Consider the following 21,560-nt stretch of genomic DNA (forward strand, 5'->3'; position numbering starts at 1 on the left):
TCTTTCCATACATAAGAAGTCGTGGCCATGAGAAATGGATGTTGTTCCCTCAACATAGCATCTAGAGGCCACGACATAAGGATGTCGTTACCTCGACAAAATGTTCTTGTGGCCACGACATAATATGACTTTCCCACGAGTTAATATGACGTTCCCACAAATGAATATCTCGTGGCCTCGATATAGTATCACGTTCCCACGAGTTATTATGTCGTGGCCACGACAAAACTAAGAAAACCGAGCACCGTAAGTTTGACCTCCTGAGGATTTTGACTACTCGTTTAACTAACCATTTGTAAAATAATAAATAAAAAATAATAACAACAATAATAATAAAAAATAAACAAGCACCTTTTTGACTGTGACAATGACTATTTTGTCTTAATGTTTCATCGCCACATTTTGCACATGAATCAGAAAAGCTCAATGATGCCATGCTTTCTGTTCTTCTTTCCCTTCTCACAGAAGTCATCAGTGATAGTGACCAGTTTGATCGTGGTGGTGTCTCTGTTTTTGGTGGTGATTAATTTCTCAGAGAAACCCTACTTCCTGCTGCAGCCTGTATTTGGCCAGTGCTTCAGTAGGAACTGGATGTTCTCTCACTCGCCGCACAAAGCCTTCAAACCCCACCATGGCTACCTCAGCATCCCCAACCAGGAGGTGAGACTAGAACACACTTAAAACATTCAGTGGCTCGTATGAGCTGCATTATATTTAAAAAGATACAAACAGGTTTATTTTCAGTCAAAGAGATGTGATTTCACAATCAATTGAACAATCACTGTTGATGTGAATTCATTGAAAATCATGTTTTCAGTCATTTTTCCCCCCAGTAAATATTTCATATTTGTCTCATTATCAGTATCAGTTTTATGCAGTCAAAGGTGTGTGTAATAATGTTTTACACTGCTGAATTGCTTCCTGTTTTTCCTTAAGCAATGAAATCTTTTTTGTTGGAAGGTTTACTTGCTATTACATTTTTATAAATAATATTGTAGTACACCACATAATTTATTTGCAACAAAAGTCCAGTTCTTCTATGGTCAGTCATATCATTCTGAATATACTTTGTAAGGTTTGCAGGTTATGACTTTCTCACACAAGAGTTTTATAAATAGTGATTAAAGTACTCAGTAAGCATTTTTCCACTTAAAAAGATTTTTCAGAAAATAAATAAATAATAAAAACTCTTTTTTTTATTTCTGGGTGCTAATGAGTTTGTTGTTGACGCTGAATTCTACAAGCATAAATATTTATGAGTATATTAACAATAGTTGTAGCCTATTTTGCCTCAAGATGTCAAGGATGTGTGGATGATGAAAGAAGCTGCAGTCCAAATGTTTAAGTGAAGTTTTGGCATGTCTTTTCTCTCATATTCAAGGTCGTTGGAGCGTTTTCCCTTCACACAGATGAGGCTTTGAATCCTAACTGCCAGGTTCATGTTGTTTCAATGGTTCAGGTGATTTATTGCCACAATTATTGCAGAGAGGTTTGCTTGTTTTCTTACTTACAATGGAACAATGAAAAATTACTAAAGAAATTAAAGAGAAAAATTAATTGGATTTATTGATTCAATCTGATCTCTTAAAAGCATTCAACTTTTTAAATGCAATTTAGTATGGTTGAGATGGGTTAGGAAGGTTAGACTAATTTTGCTGTTTGTGCTTTCATCCTGCTTTATGCACAAATACAGGGGAAGAGACAATCCTAATACTGAAGCTACTGTATGTTGAATGCCTTTGTCAAGGTTACAAAGTGCAGTCATGTCTGAACAAAAGATCTGTTAGTTGCTGGGCAGCCTCTCTAACCTCCAAATAATTGAGCTCTTTTAAAGTCACAAAACTCTCCTGACCAAAAAACTATTTGTTTTAGCCCATAGAAATCCAGAATTGAAGTATTAATAATAACTAAAGCTTCTCAGAATCTACACCCCTGTAATTCCACAGTAAACACCTCTGACTTTGCAGACTGCCAGAAGGCAATTTTGAAATGCCTCAGTAAATCAAATCTTAGTGAAACAGGCTTTATTATAGATTTTTTTTTTTTAAATCCTTGACTGCACTTAATAAAACTTACCTTTTCTTCTCATTGAAATTTACCCTTTCTTTTCATCTGTACTCCTCTTTGAAATCATTTAGAAAACTATTAAATGCTGGCAGTCTTTAAAAGGTTAAATATATATATATATTTTTTTTTAGTTAGCTTACATTTTGTAGTACTGTAGCTTACCTGTAGCATTTTTTTTTTTAATACTCACATATATAACTTAGAAACATGTTCTTGTCTGAAATGATGAAGTGTGGGTGTTGTTGTTAGGGGCCTCACATTCACAGAAGAGCAGGCTTACCTGTCAGATCAGTGTCTCTGTCTGTCAGCTCATAGCAAGATGAATGTCTCTTTCTGAATCTTTCTGCTGATGTTTTTGTCAATAGTTTGCTCTGAACTTCTACCATACACTAAGATTGGGTGGGTAAATCAGTTTACCATTTCTGACTTAAGGCAGGGAAAAAAGCAAGAAGTGGAGGAAAATTGAAAACATGACAGTGATAAATGATGGAGATAAGACTGACTTAAGGATAATTATAGGACAAACTAATTTTCGTTGATAATTTCATCTTATTTGTGTTTAATTATTTGTAAGATTAATTACTTGTAATAGTCCAATTACTAATATGGCTACTGGAATACAGGTTAGCTAGGGTTGCACTTATCAGCAGCATATTGTGTAGTGTTTAGCAAGTATTAATATAAGCTGCAATAGAATAGGAGGTTTCAGGAAAGATGCGCACATCACCAGCATCACTGCATGGCAAGTTTTGGTACCAGTGATGCAAACTTATCTACTTTTGGGGAAATTTGACATTTTGACTTTTCCGGATTGCTCCAGGATTAATTAAAAGTATTTTTTTATGAAATAAAAATTAAATAAAAATAAGTGTGGTTCAATTTTTTTTGAGCATTATCAACTCTGGATGATGATGGACAGTAAAGCACTTCTTTCCAAAGACACCAAAATTGTGTGTGTAGCTCATTGAAGTCAGGAACTGTTGCAATTTTACGTTAGGCAGGTCATTTTTAGTGGTGAGTCCAAAAATTGGGGTTGCAGGTAAACAATTAATTTACCATACTAGGCTGTTGGTGTCTGGGCTTGTTTATTTCTTTATTTCTAAATTCCATGAGACTTTGTGACTTCCTGCTCTTGCTATACATCATAGTCATTTTATAATAAATCCAAAAGCAAGAGGTGAAAAAAAACTAGGGAGTTGAAATGGCAACTGAGCTAATGAGTGATCCTCTGCTGCCATCTACTACTAGATATAGAGGTAACTTCATGTCATTTTCATCTTAAAGGGTGAGATCAAAACTTTAAAACGTTCCCCATAAATTACGCACCCTCAAGTCATCCTAGGTGTATATATTGTATATTATAGACTTTCTTTTTCAGACAAATGCAGTCAAAGTTATATTAAAAATGGTCTTTGATCTTTCAAACTGTTTAATGGCAATCAGCGGGCATCAAGGGCAAGGCAAGTTTATTTATATAGCACATTTTGTACACAATTGTAATTCAAAGTGCTTTACATAAAAGAAAGTAAAATAATCATGAAGAAAAATTATAACAAAAATAAAACAAGCAATTTTAAAACTTTTAAAATAATTAAAACATTTAATTAAAATTCATTTTAAAACTGTTAGAAAATGATTTTACATAAAAAATAAAATAAAATAAAAAACCATTGAAAATATAGTGCAATCAGTTCGGACATTGCACAGTGCTCATTCAATAAATGCACAACTAAACAGATGTGTTTTGAGTCTAGATTTAAATGTGACTAGTGTTTTAGCACATCTTATCTCTTCTGGAAGCTGCAGAAGCATAGTAACTGCAGCATAGTAACTAAAGGCGGACTCCCCTTGTTTTGTGTAAACCCTTGGTATTTCTAACTGACTTGATCCTAGTGATCTGAGTGCTCTGTTAGGTTTATATTCAGTGAACATATCTGCAATATATTTCGGTCCTAGGTCATTTAGTGACTTCTATACGAGTAAAAGTACTTTAAAATCAATCCTAAATGTAACTGGAAGCCAGTGTAAGGACCTGAGGACTAGTGTGATATGATCAGATTTTCTGGTTCTAGTCAGAATCCTGGCAGCAGCGTTCTGGATGAGCTTCAGCTGTCTAATGGTCTTTTTGGGAAGGCCAGTGAGGAGCCCATTACAATAGTCCACCCTGCTGGTGATAAAGGCATGAAAAAGTTTCTCCAAGTCTTGTATTGAAACAAAACATCTAATTCTTGCAATGTTTTTAAATGATAGTATGCTGATTTAGTGACTGCTTTGACATGACTACTGATACTAAGGTCTGTCTCCAGAATCACACCAAGATTCCTGACTTGATTTTAATTGTTTGACCCCTAGAGTCAAGGTATGCATTCACCTTGAAAACTTCATCTTTGTTTCCAAATGCAATGACTTCAGTGGTAACACTTTATTTTGATAGTCCACTTTAGACATTCTACTAGCAGTAAGTAACTTTGCAACTACATGTCAACTAGCAGTTAGTAGAGTATTAGTAGACTGTCTGCTTAATATTGTGATGCTAACAATGGAGGACAGGAGGCAGATGCAAGTAAATGGAGTTTATTGAAAGGAGGTGTGATGAATGAGTGCTGGAGAGTGACACAGGGACCACGACGGCAGCACAGACAGGTGAGTAGGTGATTTGAGTGCGTTGGTAGCGATGACGGTGGTGGTAGATCGGGGATCGGCGATGATAATCCGTGAGTGACTGTGATAATCCAAGGTAGACGAAACAGGAAAACGAGCAAGGACAGGAAAACAGGAGCACGAACAGACATCAACACGAGAACCACGAGAACAGGAGACGAAAGACAGGGCGTTAAATAGGCGGTTGGAATGAGACGCACCTGCCGCTGATCAGACGATCAGCGGCAACACCCACATGAACCAATCAACATGACGTAACATGAATACAGCTGGAAACGGTGCATTCACGAACCGTGACAGTACCCCTCCTCCTAAGGACGCCTCCTGGCGTCCCCAGAATCTCTTACCTGTCGATTGTAATCATCGATAAGGGAGTGATCCAGGATGTCCCTAGCAGGTACACAACTTCTCTCCTCCGGACCGTAACCCTCCCAGTCCACCAAGTACTGAAATCCGCGTCCCCTCCTTCTAGAGTCCAGAATGCGATTAACCAAATAGGTGGTCTCCCCATCTACGAGACGCGGCGGGGGAGGGACCGGGGTAGGCGGATTAATGGGAGAATGAAATACGGGCTTAATCTTAGATACGTGAAAGGCGGGATGAATTCTCCTGTACGTAGGAGGGAGTTTAAGGCGGACTGCCACCGGACTAATGATTTTGGTGACAGTAAACGGGCCAATAAATTTGGGAGCCAACTTATTAGATACGGAACGGAGAGGAATATTCTTGGTAGAAAGCCACACCCTTTGACCCACGACGTATACGGGAGGCCTAGACCGGTGGCGATCGGCCTTGGCCTTGGTGAGTGCCCCCACTTGGAGTAGAGTCTCACGGGCTCTGGTCCAAGTGCGGTGACACCTCTGGACGAAGGCGTGAGCGGAGGGGACCGCAACTTCGGATTCCATACTGGGAAAAATAGGTGGCTGGTACCCTACACTACACTCAAAAGGAGATAGGCCCGTAGCTGATACTGGTAAGGTATTGTGGGCGTACTCCACCATAGACAATTGTTGGCTCCAGGCGGAAGGATTCTTGGAGACCAAACATCGCAACACCCTTTCCAAATCTTGGTTGGCTCTCTCGGTTTGACTATTGCTCTGGGGGTGAAACCCTGAGGACAGACTTACAGTCGCTCCCAGTAGTCTACAGAATTCTCGCCAAAATTTAGCCACAAATTGGGGTCCCCTGTCGGAAACCACGTCTATCGGGAGGCCATGTAAACGAAAGAAGTGGTCTACGACGGTCAACGCTGTCTCCTTGGCTTAGGGTAATTTGGGCAAGGGAATAAAGTGGGCTGCCCTCGAGAACCGGTCCACCACGGTTAAAACTACTGTGTTGCCCTGGGAGGGCGGGAGGGCGGTAATAAAATCTAGAGCGATGTGGGACCAGGGTCTCGAAGGGACCAGCAGCGGTTGGAGTAACCCATCCGGGGGCCGATTGGAAGTCTTACCAGTAGCACAAACCGAGCAAGCCAAAACAAAACTGTGAATGTCGCAAACCATAAGTGGCCACCAGAATCGTTGCTTGACTAAAAATCTAGTTCGGTTAACCCCTGGATGGCAAGCTACATTCGAGCAATGTCCCCACTGGATACCGTTGGACCTTAATCCCTCCGGCACAAATAAACGGTTCGGTGGGCACCCGGGCGGAGGCGTTACCCCTTCTAAGGCCATTCTGACCCTCGATTCGATCTCCCATGTGAGAGTGGAGACCACTAATGTCTCAGGAAAAATACACTCGGGAGTAGACAGGCGTACGGAATGGTCAAAAATACGTGACAAGGAATCGGGTTTGATATTCTTGGAACCCGGGCGGTACAAAATAGTAAAGTCAAAACGTCCGAAAAAAAGTGCGCATCGAGGCTGCCTGGAGTTCAACCTTTTGGCGGTGCTAATGTACTCTAAATTCTTGTGGTCAGTCCATACTATAAAAGGAACCCCCGATCCTTCTAACCAGTGTCGCCATTCCTCCAATGCCATCTTAACTGCCAACAATTCTCGGTTACCAATATCGTAATTTCGTTCTGCCGGAGATAAACGATATGAAAAATACGCGCAAGGGTGGACCTTGTCGTCTAAGGGAGAACGTTGAGATAACACCGCTCCTACCCCCACCTCTGACGCGTCGACCTCCACCACGAACTGACGTGTAGGGTCAGGGGTAATCAGAATAGGGGCTGAAATGAAACGGCTCTTCAGTTTGGCAAACACAGCCTCAGCTGTATCTGACCACCTGAACGCAGTCTTGGCGGAGGTCAAAGCGGTCAGAGGCGCGGCTAGTTGGCTGAAGTTGCGAATGAAACGCCGGTAGAAGTTAGCGAACCCCAGAAACCTCTGTAGGGCCTTACGGGAATCTGGGCTTGGCCATTCTACCACAGCCTTAACCTTCTCGGGATCCATGCATATTCCCTCAGTCGACACGACATACCCCAAAAATGGAATTGACTCTGCATGAAACTCCCATTTCTCCGCCTTGACAAAAAGCCCATTCTCTACCAACCTCTGAAGCACTCGTCGGACGTGCTGCACATGTTCCTGGAGAGAGGAAGAAAAAATCAGTATGTCGTCCAGGTAGACATAAATGAACTGATCGATCATATCTCGCAGCACGTCGTTGACGAGTGCCTGGAAGACCGCTGGGGAGTTGGAGAGCCCGAAGGGCATCACCAAATATTCAAAGTGCCCTCTGGGGGTATTAAAAGCGGTCTTCTATTCATCCCCCTCCCTGATCCGAACCAAACGATATGCATTGCGTAAGTCCAGTTTTGTGAAAATTGACGCTCCCTGCAACCTCTCGAAGGCCGAAGACATCAACGGCAAAGGATAAGTATTCTTTACCGTGATGTTGTTCAGTCCCCGGTAATCAATGCAAGGTCGCAGTGATCCGTCCTTCTTTCCCACAAAAAAGAACACCGCCCCCGCAGGAGAAGAGGAAGGGCGGATGAATTTAGAAGCTAGAGAATCAGAAATATATTTCTCCATAGCCTCCCTCTCTGGAACAGAAAGTGAATAGAGTTTGCCCTTAGGCGGAGACTTACCTGATAGTAAATCTATGGCACAGTCGTAAGGACGATGCGGAGGAAGAGAATCACCCTGAGACTTACTGAACACTTCCTTCAGATGGAGGTACTCAGCGGGCACGTTAGACAAATCCACCGCCTCCTCCTGCAACACAGACACAGTGACAGACGAACAGGCAGACACTAGACAAGACTCATGACACTTTTTACACCAAGACAAAATGGAGTTAGAGGGCCAGTCAATACTAGGGTTATGGAGGAGGAGCCATGGGTGTCCGAGGACGATGGGTGCCAGGGGAAAGTCAAGTATGTGAAAAGAGATGGTATCGGAGTGATTGCCAGATGTGATGAGTGTAATGTCTTCAGTAATGTATGAGATGGCAGGGAGTTGCTGTCCAGTGAGGGCGTGGACCGTGATGTGGTGCGGAAGGGGTCTGAGGGGAATGTGGAGTTTGTGGGCTAATGTGCTGTCCATGAAGTTACCTTCTGCCCCAGAGTCCAGTAGTGCTTGACAGTGATGTGTCTGTGCTGACCACCGCAGCCTGACCGGGAGGAGAGTAGAAGATGATGGTGATGATGATGATGAGGTCTTCTCGGCGGAGATCCCACCCAATAGTAGCCTCATACGTACTACCGGGCCTGGCCTTTTACCGGACAGGCATGGGCTTGATGTCCGGCTCCCCCACAGTAAAGGCATAGGCCCAGGGACCTCCGCCTCTCCTTCTCCTCCCGGGAAAGCCGAGCTCGCCCTACCTGCATGGGCTCGTGATCGTAGACGGGGCTGACCACGTCCCTGCCGCTGAATCGCACGTCTGCCGGTCCCCTGGATGGGGTGCTGAGTAGACCCCTCCTCTCCATCCGTGCCAGACGTGCATCGACCCGTAGCGCCAGCTCAATAAGTCCATTGAGGGACGGGGGAAGATCCAGGGCGTAGATCTCTCTCTGGACGTGGTCACCCAGCCCATGCAGGAACATGTCCCACTGCGCCACCTCGTTCCAATGGCACTCCACCGCCAGGGTCCGGAACTCGATGGAATAGTCCGAGACGGATCTCTCGTGCTGGCATAACTCCGCCAGCTTCCTGGCCGCCTCCCGCCCTGCGGTGGCCCGATCAAAGACCCGTCTCATCTCGGCGGAGAGAGCCTGGAACGAGGCGCAGCATGGATCCTTGTTCTCCCACACCGCCGTTCCCCACAATGCCGCCCTCCCAGAAAGCAGGGTGAGTACAAAGGCCACCTTGGCCCTCTCACTGGCAAAGGTTCTGGGCTGGAGGGCAAAGTGCATATCACAGCGGTTAAGAAAGGCTCTACAAAAATCGGGCTCACCCGAGTACGCCTCCGGGATCGGGAGGCGTGGTTCCGGCTGGGAGGGGGCCTCAGACGGTGCTGGTGGAACAGGCGGTGTGAGTGGCGCAGTGGGAGCTCGTAATAGCTGGAACTGTAAGGTGAGCTCGGACACCTGCGTCGCCAAAGCCTGAACCGCGCGACAAGTGTCGTTAAGATTCCTCTCCTGGGAGTCCATCCTCCGAACACTGGCGCTGAGGAAATCTTCGAGGGAGGAAGGTTGATTACTCGCTGTCTCCATGTTGGTCAGATCGTTCTGTGACGCTAACAATGGAGGACAGGAGGCAGATGCAAGTAAATGGAGTTTATTGAAAGGAGGTGTGATGAATGAATGCTGGAGAGTGACGCAGGGACCACGATGGCAGCACAGACAGGTGAGTAGGTGATTTGAGTGCGTTGGTAGCGATGACGGTGGTGGTAGATCGGTGATCAGCGGTGATAATCCGTGAGTGACTGTGATAATCCAAGGTAGACGAAACAGGAAACCGAGCAAGGACAGGAACACAGGAGCACGAACAGACATCAACACAAGAACCTCAAACAACGATCTGACAAACAGGAGACGAAAGACAGGGCGTTAAATAAATTTTTCTCTAAACTTTATTGGTATCCATCTACATCCAAAGAAATAAAGCACAGTTGTTTACATGCTTGTGCTGTGCTGTTGTAGTTTGACAAAGTGAAATCGTATTCTTCTTGTTTTTCTCATCTCAGTTTTAATGAAAAAATGCTGTCTTATTTTCTCTGGGCTGTTGGACTAATGTGGTGTATCATTCATTTTCTTATACAATAGCAGTGCCATGAACATTGCCGTATTCTAACATCCAAACTGTCTGCACAACTGCCCAGAGCCCAACTAGACCTATATCAGTTTGCATTTCATTGCTTTTCTAGCCCTTAGAAACGCATGAATCACAAGTAACTGATCTGGCTTAACAGGGACCCAGTACACAATGGCCCATCAACCACGTAAACAACACAATCAGTGTTCTAAAAGCAACCCAGACTTCAGAGCGTCTTATAAAGCCGCAGGGGAGTGAGCGAAGGATTTTAGCTCTTAGAAAAATGTCCAACATCAATATATCTCTTTCCTGTCTGCAGGTAATGTAAGGCCATGTGTCAGCAAAATTCATGTTGTGTGTCCCATGAATCATTCATGGTGTTTCATGAGGTCAGAAAGGTTAAGGTTGTGGCCTTCTGTCAGGTGACATATCAGGTTGTGTGCTTTCAGAAAGGTTGCTGTCTAAGCTGTCAGTAACTCCTAAATTACCATTCTTACACATTCTTGCATGCTTTCCATGTGAATGATGGACTTACTTTGGGGGAAAAACAGGCTGACTGTAACAGAGGACAGTTGGACGACACATTTTCAGCATAAAATAAAATAAAATAAATAAATAAAATGAAAAGGATTGTTTTTCCACATTCTAAAATTAAGATACTTTTGGGTTTAGCTGTCTAAGACTAGAAATATAGTTTTTTTTCCTCTAAACTTTATTGGTATCCATCTACATCCAAAGAAATAAAGCACAGTTGTTTACATGCAGTGCTGGGTAGATTACTTGTGAAAGGTAATGAGTCACTCATTACAATTGACACAACTGCAATGCTTAGATGATACTTTTTAGGTGATATCATCTAATATCATTTATTTTAATATCTAATTGATCATTTATTTGATGTATATATATATATATTTTTTTTATCTGTGCATATTTCTCTCCTGATTCAGAAGAGACAGCTTTTTCACTGAAGCGATAGGAAAAGAGGAATCGTATTTTATTCAATAGCAACAGTTTGAAGTTAATGGGGCCATGTGATGTGTTTTCGTGTTTTCCATTTTCAAGATATGCAAAGCTACAAAGCTCGAAGTCTAACACAATTTTTTTTTTCCTATCTAAAAGAGAAGACCAGCTGAAAATGTCTCGATTGGATTTTCCCTCACATATCTACCTCAGTATATGTGAAAATATTTGCATAATACCAACCAAAAGGAGTGGAGACAAATGCGAAAACAAAAGCACTTTTTTTGGCCTTCTGAAAGCAATTCTGCATGCAATTAGGAGTCAGTGGTTAAGAAACGTAGTGTCCTCTGTTCTCTGCTTATAACTGGCGGCAAAAATACATAATTCACTACATTGTCTGCTTCTTACTGGACACTCAAGTAGAGCTGAAGAAGTATGCGCCTGTTATGATATAGTAAAACTGATGACATTATTAACTGTTTTATAATTGCTTTGGAAGCTAAAGCTCATGATTATGGTAAGGGGCATTACATTTCCGACACATGCTTGAGATGTTCGGCCAATCACAATGCACTGGGTCATGTGGCCAATCAGAGCACACTGTACTTTTCGAAGGAGGGGCTTTATAGAAATCTACACATTTTAGAAAGACTGTGCATAGAGGATCTGCAATAATGAACAGTACACGAACATTTGAACATTAAAGCATGCTAACATATTCTGTTACACCCAGTACATAAAAAATAATGAGCTTTGAAAATAGCATCATATGACCCCTTTAAAAATGTCTTTAGGGTTTTGTTTATAACAAATATGTAACTTTTTGCTTCCCAAAGCATTCTGACAGCACCCATTTTCAGTTCACCCAGTTTCAGCATATATATATATATATATAAACTACATCAAGAAAAAGAATCCCACATAAAGTCTAATCACTAATTTTAAGTGAATTAATTTCCACTGTACAATAAACTACAAACTACATCCTGTCTCCAAAGTAGAACTGTAAAATCTAGGACAAACATGCTTGTGTCTTTAATCAGATGTACTATTTTTATGATAAAAGCGCTGGTCTGCTTTGTATCACACTTATTCATTACTATTTGCATTTGGTCTCTCTCTCTCTCTCTCTCTCTCTCTTTATGACCTTGTTTTCAGTCTGATTTAACATATCCAGAGGTGCTGAACTCTGCATGGGGCTTTACATCAAAAGTGTTAATGCATGAAGCCCAGTCATAAAACAGACCTCTGAACCGATAGCATAAACATTATCCATAAAGGTATTCACTTATCAACATGTTTTATTGTGAATGTCAAAAAAACTCCTGTAACAGGCATAATTTTCTTCTGCATTTTTAGTGGAGGCTTTACTGTAGATATTTTAAGCATAATATTTTATTTGGTGCTCATAAAATAACCTTATATTTTACATGATCACCCACTGCTTAATATATTAGTGTTGCTATACAATATACTCACTATTGTAAATGTAAATATATGATATTGTTGCAGTGCATTTCATTTCATCCATTATACATCAAATCACTTTATTTATTTGCCTGCCTGTTTGTGTTTTTTTGTCTGTGCATGTATTTTTTGTTACTCTGCCCAGATTGGCATATGAAACCCAGGCACAGGCCAGATGTTCCAGAACGGTTAAATGACTACCAATGACAGTGTGTTCCTGGTTCAACCATTAAATCGATATGTGTAGATTGTGTAAGTTGTAAGAGTCCAGCATTAAGCTGAGACAAACGTTGTCTTAATAGAAGGACAAGCAAGAGTCCCACAGGTGCTCTGAAATGACTCTCAGTGTCCCCTAAATGTTTTCATGCTGGAGGGATTAGATCTAGATGTGGTGCACTGTTATATTTAATGCAGGTAACTAGTAGATTTTAAACTGATTTTCAATTGAGGTTGTAAACAGGATGCAAATTTGTAATTCACACTGAATTTAAAGAAATAGGATTAAAATGGAAATGAAGTAGAATAAATTCAAATACCTGTTGTAGTTAGTATGGGGACCAATTCTCACTGATAACTTACTATTAACTATGACCTTTGCCTTAGTAAACTACTACTTTGCTGCATATTAATTGTTAGTAAGGTAGTTAAGTTTAGGTATGGGGTTGTTATAAGGGAGTACTAATAAACTTATAGTACTAAAAAATCATAGTAATACGCATGCTAATATGTATTATAATGGTTAATAGGGAGAACTGCTCCCCAAACTAATGTTACATTTCATTTATTTATTACTTTGTTTATTATTTTAATTCAAATAAAGTTTTGGCTGGAGCAAAGGTATCCTTCAGACTGGTGAGTTTATACTTTATTTGTGTGAAAAGTAAGAAATTAAAGGCGACATATGATGCAATTTCAAGTTTTCCTTTCTCTTTGGAGTGTTACAAGCTGTTCATGAATAGATAAGATCCCTGAAGTTGCAAAGATTAGTCTCAAACCCAACAGATATTCTTTATAAAAGTTAAGACTCGTCCATGCCCTCCTAAAACGCCTCGTTTAAACAGGCCCCACATATCTAAGTCGCTGTGTGGAAGTTTTGCATAACACCACCCAAATGTTCATGCAAAGAAAGAAGGCGTAACTTTGTTTCTCGCTTTAGTATTGTTGCCGCTGCCATGTCATAGAGACGCTGTGTTTCGTGGCGAAAGCGAAAATATACATTTCAGAAAGGCGGGGCATAGAGGACAAACAATAATGTACAGTATGTAGAAAATAATGTTTTTTTTTTTTTTTTTTTACCTTAAACCGCATAAACACATTTAATTATACTAAATACACAAAATAATATACTTTTTTTGGCAAAATCATATGACCCCTATAAGACCTACAACAGAGACAGTACTTTTCAAAATAAAACACATGAAGTGAGGAAACAAAACTAATATCAGAAAAACAAAATATGGTTTGGACATAGTTTGATTTATCAAGAAGATGAGGGGGCTGAACCATGAGGCACTCCGGTGGTTAGTTGACGTGTTTTAGAAAATCTTTCAAGAAACCATAGCTATACTTATAAGGCAGGACTCAAGGTAGCTCTAAACCTCCTCCTACCCCACAGACCTGAAGTTGACTGTTTCAGATCATGAATGGCTTTTCTAAATAAATGTCATGCTTTAATATATAGTGATGCAGAAAAACAGGTGTGATTTGAAAAATGAATGAATAATAATGAACATGGTGAATACTATATTGATTAAATTAATATGGAGAGTAGTTTACGTAATTTTACTTTAATTTGCTTGATTAAATTATTCAGATTAAGCCTAGATCTGATGGCCTTCTTTAAAATACTGTAGATTGTACTGGATCTGTTTTAAATTCATATATTTCTTTCATCTGCTGATACACATAATTTCATTTCCACGTTTGGAAGCCAAATATCTATCATTTTCCAAGCACTAAGTGTGCCTGAAATCTTACTGCTGTTGTTTTTCTGCATGTCACAGCCACAGTGATTCAGTGCTTGTCTTATCAGTTCTTTGTTCCCAGGAGAATAATGTGAGTAATGTAACATTTAAAGAGGCGTAACTCAAATTACTTCCTAATTGTTACTGATCTGCTGGTCAGTCATAAGCTATTGATCGACCCTGCCACCATTATCCTGCCTTGAGCAATAGTAATTTGTGCTCAGATCGGCAGATCAGCCAAGCAGGGCAAACATGCTGTAATATATTAGGCCAATCTCTTGGCACTCAGCATCCCTTTTGTATTCTAAGTGAATAAATGGATAGACCAGGGTAATAGCTTTAATGCCATGTTGATGATAAGTCATTACACTGCTGGCTAGAAGGGGTAAGTATTTAAGGGTCCTGTCAAAGCAGAATTTCACACTCTGCATAACCACATTTTTAGTATATTTGTCAAGCAGACTAAGCAGACTATTACATCTATTAGAGTGGTTCTCAAACTTTCCAGGTCAGGTACTGCCTTTAATCAGACACTCAGTGGATTTAGTTGTTAGATCAAGGTTTAGATGAACGATTCAGCGGGAAAACAAAATTAATTGTTGCTTATGCCATAAACAGACACTAAAGAACATAAATATATCTATATATCTATCTATCTATATCTATCTATCTGTCTGTCTGTCTGTGTGTCTATCTCTGTGTGTGTGTGTGTGTATATATATATATATATATATACATATATGCATGCTACTGTGTGTTTGTCAGTGTGTGTATACATATTGCATTAAGTTGCACTAAAGTTACAATAGAGACATTTTAAATATTTCGGTTTCAAAGAAAGTCTTCCAAGAACTCACTGGAATAATATAATTTTTAAGTATAAACAGCAACAACAACAAAAAAATTGTTTCGAGCAATGGATGCTGAAAATTCAGTTTTACCATTACAGGAATAAATTACATTGTAAAATATGTAAAAAAAAAAAAAAAAAAAAAAAAAAAAAAAAAAAGCTTTTACAAATATTAAAACATCTTGTCAACCCCAGCCTTTAAACATTATTATTTACTCATTACATGAATTAATATATATTACAATAATTTTCATACATTGTTTTGTATCCATTTTGTGCCATTCGTGTTTTTACAAGCAGTGCTCACTATTGTTCACAAGTTAATGACATTATTACATATTTTCACATTTCTTGTAATGTGTGGAGTTTTGTGAAACAGTACATATTGTGAAAAGCTCTACACACATAAAACTAACTTGAACACACATACCTAATCAGGATCAATAGATTTAGTATTGTCACTGCAATGAAAAGCTGTTTGTTTAACATAATATATCAAAAATAATCTATCAAAATAGACTATAAAATAAAAGCTTGCAGTGCATGATTTAAATAAACCTCTGATGCTAATTCACCAATTTCCTTTTCTCTCCTTTAGCCGTTGAAGCTAAATTGTGAGGTTTGCAGTATAGTATCCAGCTCTGGTCAGATGCTGGGCCGTGAGGCAGGAGCTGAGATCGACCAGTCCCCCTGCATATGGAGAATGAACAGTGCACCCACCCAAGGCTTTGAGAGGGACGTGGGCCACAGAACAGACCTGAGAGTGGTGTCTCACACTAGTGTTCCTCTGCTAATCCAAAAACCCCAGCACTTCTTTGGCCAGGGGAATGAGACCATCTATGTGGTGTGGGGACCCTTGCGCAACATGAGGCAGGATGGCAAGGGCATTGTGTACAACATGCTACGGCAAACGGTGGAAAACTACCCACATGCACGCATCTACATCACCACAGAAGACCGCATGAATTACTGCGACACCGTTTTCAAGCAGGAGACGGGCAAAGACAGGTGAGAGCTCTGTAACCACTGTCACCTGTTTGAGGTGCACTGTGCATATGAAGGCAGTAGTAAATCTGGTCAGATTCGAAACATTGAACATCTTTAGTTCTAACTGTAAAACATGAACTCCCAATCTTCCAGAAAGTGGCTCGTATTTGTGGGTTGTGTGCCATTCAGAATATCTGAAATGAGAATCTCAATTAAATTTAATTAAGGATAATTAATTAACAGATAATTGCTATTCATATGAATAATTAATGGGAGTACAATTGAATTTAACTGAATTAAGCTGAAATCAAATTCACCTTGCCTAATGTTTTGGATGTAACACTCCTTTTTCTGTATTTATTTATTCAAAAATGAATAAAAAGTAATTAACATTATACTGTACATGAACTGACTGAACTGAACTGTATACACCTCATCTATGATATAAAATATTTTTCCTTTCTACATTCTAATAGAATTGTATGAAGGAAGTAAAAAATGTCAGGGTGACATATTATGATAATGTAATGAAGAAAAAATAAGTAGTCTGGCATAATTTTGTCTCTTAAAATGTATATATTTTTTATTTTAGGTTGTAAAATGTCATATTGTCACACACCTGGACTCATTTTGTGTGTTTTTTGCCCCTGTGACCCAGTTTCTGTCTTCCGTGTGTGGTTTGATTAGTTCCCAGGTGTGTCTAGTCTTTTCCGCATGTGTTCCATGTCCCTGTTAATTTAGTCATGCCATCCACCTGTGTTTCCCCATTATCCCTTGTATAAATGCCTTGTCCTTTCAGTTCTGTTTTGTCGGGTCTACTCGTTACTAGTCACTCGTCAACTCGTCTACTCGTTACTCGTCTAAATGTCAACTTGTCTACTTGTCCACTTGTCACCTGTTACTTGCCACTTGCCTCTTGCCACCTGTTATTTTGCTACTTACCATGCCATTACCATAAGTTAATAAATCCTTGTTTCGTTTATCCCTCGGCTTCGTGTTCCTTCCAGCAGCGTAAGCCGTGACAGAAGACCCGACCTAAAAAGTAAAAAACTGCGTGTTTTCCCTCCGTTTTGTTTTCCGTTTTTTCACAGTCTTTTTCTTTCCGCAGTGTGTCATGGATCCCCTCTATCGCCCCGAATACCTCCTCCTCCTGCTGGAGCAGGAGGGACTGTCTCTCGAGGACCATACCAGACGGTTTCTCTGGATAGCTAATGCCACCAGCTACCCGGACCACGCGCTCTGCACCTTTTATCATGCCAGCCTGAACTCCAGGTGCAGAGCGTTGTCGCCCGAAGATGGTCCTCGGGAGGATTTCGCCGCATTTATAGAGTGGAATCTGGTGAGAAATGGGTCACCTCTCACGGTCGGCCCAATGGAGGATCTCGCCAGGTCCACTCTGGACCCAGAGCCCAGCCTACAATCTCCCCACGGTACGAGGCATAAGCCCGAGCCCACCGATGACGGAGAGCCAGAGAGCAACCCGTCAGACCAGGTGCGAGAGCCGGCGACACTGCCCACCACGAGGGAGCAAAATGTGGAGCGCCAAATGGGTCAAAATGAGGGGGTTTCCAATTCACCTATGCCAGATCCTCCTGTAAGCCCAGGAAGGGCTCCTGATCTTACGTTAAGCCCAGGACGGGCTCCTGATCCTCCTGTAAGCCCAGGACGGGCTCCTGATCTTCCGTTAAGCCCAGGAAGGGCTCCTGATCTTCCGTTAAGCCCAGGACGGGCTCCTGATCCTCCTGTAAGCCCAGGACGGGCTCCTGATCCCCCGTTAAGCCCAGGACGGGCTCCTGTTCCCCCGTTAAGCCCAGGACGGGCTCCTGTTCCCCCGTTAAGCCCAGGACGGGCTCCTGTTCCCCCGTTAAGCCCAGGACGGGCTCCTGATCCTCTGTTAAGCCCAGGACGGGCTCCTGATCCTCTGTTAAGCCCAGGACGGGCTCCTGATCTTCCGTTAAGCCCAGGACGGGCTCCTGATCTTCCGTTAAGCCCAGGACGGGCTCCTGATCCTCCTGTAAGCCCAGGAAGGGCTCCTGTTCCCCCGTTAAGCCCAGGACGGGCTCCTGTTCCCCCGTTAAGCCCAGGACGGGCTCCTGTTCCCCCGTTAAGCCCAGGACGGGCTCCTGTTCCCCCGTTAAGCCCAGGACGGGCTCCTGATCCTCTGTTAAGCCCAGGACAGGCTCCTGATCTTCCGTTAAGCCCAGGACGGGCTCCTGATCCTCCTTTAAGCCCAGGACGGGCTCCTGAACCCCCGTTAAGCCCAGGACGGGCTCCTGAACCCCCGTTAAGCCCAGGACGGGCTCCTGAACCCCCGTTAAGCCCAGGAAGGGCTCCTGAACCCCCGTTAAGCCCAGGACGGGCTCCTGATCCCCCGTTAAGCCCAGGACGGGCTCCTGAACCCCCGTTAAGCCCAGGACGGGCTCCTGAACCCCCGTTAAGCCCAGGACGGGCTCCTGAAGCCCCGTTAAGCCCAGGACGGGCTCCTGATCTTCCGTTAAGCCCAGGACGGGCTCCTGATCCTCCTGTAAGCCCAGGAAGGGCTCCTGTTCCCCCGTTAAGCCCAGGACGGGCTCCTGTTCCCCCGTTAAGCCCAGGACGGGCTCCTGTTCCCCCGTTAAGCCCAGGACGGGCTCCTGTTCCCCCGTTAAGCCCAGGACGGGCTCCTGAACCCCCGTTAAGCCCAGGAAGGGCTCCTGAACCCCCGTTAAGCCCAGGACGGGCTCCTGATCCCCCGTTAAGCCGAGGACGGGCTCCTGAACCCCCGTTAAGCCCAGGACGGGCTCCTGAAGCCCCGTTAAGCCCAGGACGGGCTCCTGATCCTCCGTTAAGCCCAGGACGGGCTCCTGATCCTCCGTTAAGCCCAGGACGGGCTCCTGATCCTCCGTTAAGCCCAGGAAGGGCTCCAGCCCCAGAGCTTACTCCAATGCCTGCTCCTCCAAAATTCCCACCCTCCCACCCACTCCTGCCTCCTCCTCCGCTGTCGTCTGGCTGCCCCTCTGCTCGCCCTCAGCCTACCATCATTGTGGTGCGAGCTCAGCGGGACCGCCATCCTCCAGCGACGCCTTGGTCGGCGTCTCCCTCACCTCTGCCTCCAGCCTCTGAGGCCTGGACTCCGCCTCGGCCCGTTGACCCGTCGGCTCCACCATGGCTCCTAGCTCCTTCCTCTCCGCCGTGGCCCGGCAGTCCGCAGGCTCTGCCTGGCTCCCTCGTCCCTCCGGCTCCGCCTTGGTCTGGCGTCGTCCATCCTATGCCTCGGGACTCCACTCCTCCGGCTTCGCCTCATCCCTCCGTCCCTCCGGCTCCGTCAGGCTCCTTCATCCCCTCGGCTACACCTCAGTCCTCGGTCACTCTGGCCTCACCGCGGCCTTCCGGATCCACATCGCCGCGTCAGTCACCAGAGCCATCAGTTCCGCCTAGGACCTCCGGCTCCTCCCCGTCACCCTGGCTCTTCGGCTCTCCGTCTCCGCCTCGGGCTCCTCCTCCACTTGCTCCGTTGCCGTGGGTCGAGTCCCTGGAGTCGGTGACCATTCCTCCTCCATGGCTCCTTCCTCCGTCGGCCCCACCTTGGGCCGTTATGGCTGTGGCCTGGGTCCTGCCGGGTGCCTCCTGCTTCAGATCCTTCCTGTCTCCTCCCTGGCTCCTCCCTCCATCATCTCCTCCCTGGCTCCTTCCTCTGTGGTCCCTGTCTGCTGGCCCCCTCCTGGGAGGCTGTCCTCCACCGGAACCTGCTCCCAAGTTCCCACCCACGCCTCCCTTTGTTGTTTCTACGGTGCGAGGACGCACCTACCGGGAGGGGGGAGTACTGTCACACACCTGGACTCATTTTGTGTGTTTTTTGCCCCTGTGACCCAGTTTCTGTCTTCCGTGTGTGGTTTGATTAGTTCCCAGGTGTGTCTAGTCTTTTCCGCATGTGTTCCATGTCCCTGTTAATTTAGTCATGCCATCCACCTGTGTTTCCCCATTATCCCTTGTATAAATGCCTTGTCCTTTCAGTTCTGTTTTGTCGGGTCTACTCGTTACTAGTCACTCGTCAACTCGTCTACTCGTTACTCGTCTAAATGTCAACTTGTCTACTTGTCCACTTGTCACCTGTTACTTGCCACTTGCCTCTTGCCACCTGTTATTTTGCTACTTACCATGCCTATGTTTGAGTTAATAAATCCTTGTTTCGTTTATCCCTCGGCTTCGTGTTCCTTCCAGCAGCGTAAGCCGTGACACATATGGTTCAACCGCTATATATTATTTATTATTAATTAATGGTATTTAATATAAAATATAATGCTATAGTAATTGTATTTATACTATACTTATTAATTAATCAAAGGTTATGGTACTTATTCCTTATTCATATTTTTAAAACATTTGTCCACTGAGTCAAGGTCATTTGGTGCAACTTGGAAATACAGAGGGGGAAAAAGTGACCCATAACCAAAACTGTGTGTTTTGAAATAATTAAAGACATTCATGAATAGTGGCTTAGCAGGCTTTTTGTAAAATTTTATATACTCTATATACGTTTTTTTTATTGATTCAGACATGAAACCCGGAATGTCAGTTGAACATTTCATTTTATCATGTCACATCTGAAGCCAATTTGTTCATGTCCTCTTTAGATCAGCAATACAAATATCTGTAGCCTTCTGTAAAATGGCACTTAAGAAACTCTCAGGAAGGCAGAGTAAGTAAAATCTTCCTTGTGTTGTTGTCAACATCCCAGCGGTACCAAAGGTGAGATGTTGTCAGAAGAAATCAATGGACTCTCAAGGTTATTTGAGTTTCGAAGTGCACTCGCTGTGTGCTAATGAGTCTGGCACACTGTGCGCTCATAGCGCAGGAATTAATCAGCTGTTGATATTACTCATTATAGTCATCAGACCATAACATAACACCCTCATGAATGTTTCATTTGAAGTTGAGTGCTCACAAAGTCAGCAGGTTCACTGTAACTCTCTTAAAAGTCTCCAAAAAATCTTTATTTCATTGTGAGGCTTAGATTATATTTGATCAGTCCGACTGAAATGCTGTGATAGTTCTGCCTTTCAAAAGTAATCCCCACATGATAGCCCTAATGCTGTTGTGTTATAGCACAGATAAGATATATTCCTAAGGAGGGCTGAAGAGGATTATCCTTTATCCTACATCAATTTCTTTAGAGGAAATACAAGCAGATAATAATGTCTCTAACAGTGTGCTGTAGTTGGTAGGTGAGATGCGGCCATTTACCACATAGAGAAGAGTCACTAATAGTGTGAGTGAATCCATGGCCATGAGCAGATGTGTGTGTAATGTCAGTAATAAATCAGCTTTAATAGAGCAGATCGGCATGTCAGGAAACAGTTGGCAGCAAAGCCTTTGTTCTGATTCACATTTTCGGACCAGCTTCACTTCCAGACAACACTTGTGATTGAACAGTGTAGTTGAAAGGCACCAAATTATCGCTAATACAGCTTTAAATCA

General features: G+C 43.1%; 1 pseudogene; it reads left to right on the forward strand.

The window, feature by feature from the left end:
* The window catches only part of LOC132154360 (alpha-N-acetylgalactosaminide alpha-2,6-sialyltransferase 3-like), an 85,582-nt pseudogene that overhangs the window by 6,108 nt on the left and 57,914 nt on the right, over positions 1–21,560 (forward strand).

The sequence above is a fragment of the Carassius carassius genome, chromosome 12 (assembly GCF_963082965.1).
Source record: "Carassius carassius chromosome 12, fCarCar2.1, whole genome shotgun sequence".
In the NCBI taxonomy this organism is placed as follows: Eukaryota; Metazoa; Chordata; class Actinopteri; order Cypriniformes; family Cyprinidae; genus Carassius; species Carassius carassius.